Raw genomic sequence first — 3,991 nt, forward strand, 5'->3', positions numbered from 1 at the left:
TGATGGGGTTCTCTAAATATACAATCATGTCATCTGCAAACAGAGACAATTTGACTTCCTTTCTTCCTATTTGAATACACTTTATGCCTTTCTCTTGCCTGATTGCCCTGGCCAAGACTTCCAATCCTATGTTGAATAGGAGTAGTGAGAGAGGGCATCCATGTTTTGAGCCAGTTTTCAAAGGGAATGCTTTCAGCTTTTGCCCAATCAGTGTGATATTGGGTATGGGTTTGTCATAAATATCTCTTATTATTTAAAGATATGTTCCATCAATACCTGGTTTACTGAGAGCTTTTAGCATGAAGGGATGTTGAATTTTATTGAGGGTCTTTTCTCATCTATTAAGATAATCATGTGGTTTTTGCCATTGGTTCTGTTTGTATGATAAATTATGTTTATTGATTTGCATATATAGAACCAGACTTGCATTCCAGGGATGAAGTCAACTTGATCTTGGTGGATAAGCTTTTTGATGTGCTGCTGGATTCAGTTTGCCAGTATTTTATCAAGGATTTTCACACTGATGTTCATCGTGGATATTGGCCTGAAATTTTCTTTTTTTTGTTGTGTCTCTGCCAGATTTTGGTATTAGAATGATGCTGGCCTAATAAAATGAGTTATGGAGGAGTCCCTCTTTTTCTGTTGTTTGGAATAGTTTCAGAAGGAATGGTACCAGATCCTCTTTGTACCTCTGGTAGAATTCAGCTGTGAATCTGTCTGGTCCTGGACTTTTTTTGGTTTTGGTTGGGGGGCTATTAATTGCTGCCTCAATTTCAGAACTTGTCACTGGTGTATTCAGGAATTCGACTTCTTCCTGGTTTAGTCTTGGGAGGGTGTGTGTGTTCAGGAATTTATTCATTTCTTCCAGATTTTCTAGTTTATTTGCGTAGAGGTGTTTATAGTATGCTCTGATGTTAGTTTGCATTTCCGTGGGACCAGTCATGATATACCCTTTATTATTTTTTATTGTGTCTATTTTATTCTTCTCTCTTTTCTTCTTTATTAAGCTAGCTAGTGACATATCTATGTTGTTAATATTTTCAAAAAACCAGCTCCTGGATTCATTGATTTTTTTTTAAGTCTTTTTTGTTTCTCTAACTCCTTCAGTTCTGCTCTCATCTTATTTATTTCTTGTCTTCCGATTGCTTTTGAATTTGTTTGTTCCTGCTTCTCTAGTTCTTTTAATTGTGATGTTAGGGGTCAATTTCAGATTTTTCCAGCTTTCTAATGTGGGCATTTAGTGTTATAAAGTTTCCTCTTAAAGCTGCTTTAGCTGTGTCCCAGAAATTCTGGTATGTTGTCTCTTTGTTCTCACTGGTTTCAAAGAACTTCTTTATTTCTGCCTTAATTTTGTTATTTACCTAGTAGTCATTCAGAAGTGAGTTGTTCAATTTCCATGTAGTTGTGCAGTTTTGAGAAAGTTTCTTAATGCTGAGTTCTAATTTGATTGCACTGTGTTCTGAGAGACTGTTATGATTTCTGTTATTTTGCGTTTCCTGAGGAGAGTTTTACTTCCAATTATGTGGTCAATTTTAGAAAACGTCTGATGAGGTGCTGAGAAGAATGCATATTCTGTTGATTTGGGGTGGAGAGTTCTGTAGATGTCTATTAGGTCCACTTCATCCAGAGCTCAGTTCAAGTCCTGAATATTGTTAATTTTCTGTCTCATTGATCTGTCTTATATTGACAGTGGAGTGTTAAAGTCTCCCACTACTATTGTGTGGGAATCTAAGCCTCTGTGTAGGTCTCTAAGAACTTGTTTTATGAATCTGGGTGCTCCTGTATTAGGTGAATATATATTTAGAATTGTTAGCTCTTCTTGTTGCATTGATTCCTTTACCATTATGTTATGCCCTTCTTTGTCTTTTTTTTTTTTTTTTTTTAATCTCAGTTGCTTTAAAGTCTGTTTTATCAGAGACCAGGATTTCAACTCCTGCTTTTTTTTTGTTTTTCATTTACTTGGTAAATATTTCTACATTTCTTAATTTTGAGCCCATGTGTATCTTTGCACATGAGATAGGTCTTCTAGATACAGCACACCAATGGCTCTTGACTCTTTATCCAATTTGCCAATCTTTGTCTTTTAATTGGGACATTTAGTCCACTTAAATTTAAGGTTAATATTATTATGTGTAAATTTGATCCTGTCCTCATGCTAGCTAGTTAGTTGGCACATTAGTTGAAGCAGTTTCTTCATAGTGTCATTGCTATTTATATTTTGGTGTGTTATTGCAGTGGCTAGTACTGGTTTTTTCTTTCCATATTTAGTACTTCCTTCAGAAGCTCTTGTAATCCAGGCCTGGTGGTGATAAAATCCCTCAGCATTTGCTTGTCTGGAAAGGATTTTATTTATCCTATGGTTCTGAAGCTTAGTTTGGCTGGATACGAAATTCTGGATTCGAAATATTTTTCTTTAAGAATGCGGAATATTGGCCCCCACTCTCTTCTAGTTTCTGCAGAGATCGCTGTTAGTATCATGGGCTTCCCTTTGTATGTAACCTGACCTTTCTCTCTGGCTGCCCTTAACATTTTTTCCTTTTTTCCAATCTTGGAGAATCTGACGATTATATGTCTTGGGGTTGCTCTTCTCGAGGAGTATCTTAGTCGTGTTCTCTGTATTTCCTGAATTTGAGTGTTGGCCTGTCTTGCTTGGTTGGGGAAGTTCTCCTGGATAATAATCTGAAGTGTGTTTTCCAACTTTGTTCCATTCTACCCATGACTTTCAAGTATGCCAATCGGTCATAGGTTGGTCATTTCACATAGTCCCATATTTCTTGGAGGCTTGTCTTCAACCTTCTTTTATTAAGTTGATCTTCTCTTCCACCTTCTTTTATTAAGTTGATCTTCAGTCTCTGATATCGTTTCTTCTGCATGATCAATTCGGCTATTGATACTTCTGTGGGCTTCACAAAGTTCTCATGTTGTGTTTTTCAGCTCCATCAGGTCATTTATGCTCCTCTCTAAACTGGTTATTCTAGTTAGCAGTTCCTATAATCTTTCGTCAAGGTTCTTAGGTTTTTCTGTATTGGGTTTGAACATGCTTTTTTAGCTCAAAGGAGTTTGTTATTACCAACCTTCTGAAGCCTACTTCGGTCGATTCATCAATCTCATTCTTCATTCAGTTTTCTGCTATTCCTGGAGAGGAATTGTGACTATTTGGAGGAGAAGAGGCATTCTGGTTTTTGGAATTTTCTGTTTTTGTGCCTGTTTTCCTCATCTTCATGGATTTATCTACCTTTGATCTTTGAGGCTGATGAACTCTGGATCAGACTTTTGTGTGGAGGTCTTTTTTGTTGATGTTGGTGTTGTTGCTTTCTATTTGTTAATTTTTTTTCTAACAGTCAGGGCCCTCTTCTACAGATCTGCTGAAGTTTGCTGGAGGTCCACTCCAGCCGCTGTTCACCTGGATATTACCAGTGGAGGCTTCAAAACAGCAAAGATTGCCGCCTGCCTGTTCCTCTGGAAGCTTCATCCCAGAGGGGCACTGACCTGATGCCAGCCAGAGCTCTTCTGTATGAGGCGTCTGTCAACCCCTGCTGGGAGGTCTCTCCCAGTCAGGAGACACGGGGTTCAGGGACCCACTTGAGGAGCAGTCTGTCCCAGGGAGATGAGAGTCTTATCTGTAAGCCCCTGACTGAGGCTGCTGTCTTTCTTTCAGAGATGTCCTGCCCAGTGATGAGGAATCTAGAGAACCAGTCTGGCCTCAGATTCTTTGCTCCACTGTGGTGAATTCCACCCCATCCAAACCTTCCAGCCTGCTTAGCACAGTCAGGGGGAAACTGCCTACTAATGCCTCAGTAACGGCAGAGGCCCCACCAAGCTCAATCATTTCAGGTCAACTTCAGACTGCTGTGCTGGCAGTGAAAATTTAAAGCCTATGGTTCTTAGCTTGCTGGGCTCTGTGGGACTGGGACCTGCTGAGTGAGACCACTTGGCTCCCTGGCTTCATACCCCGTTCCAGGGGGGCTAATAATTCTGCCTCACTGGGATT

This window comes from Macaca mulatta, chromosome X (genome assembly GCF_049350105.2).
Source record: "Macaca mulatta isolate MMU2019108-1 chromosome X, T2T-MMU8v2.0, whole genome shotgun sequence".
Taxonomy (NCBI): Eukaryota; Metazoa; Chordata; class Mammalia; order Primates; family Cercopithecidae; genus Macaca; species Macaca mulatta.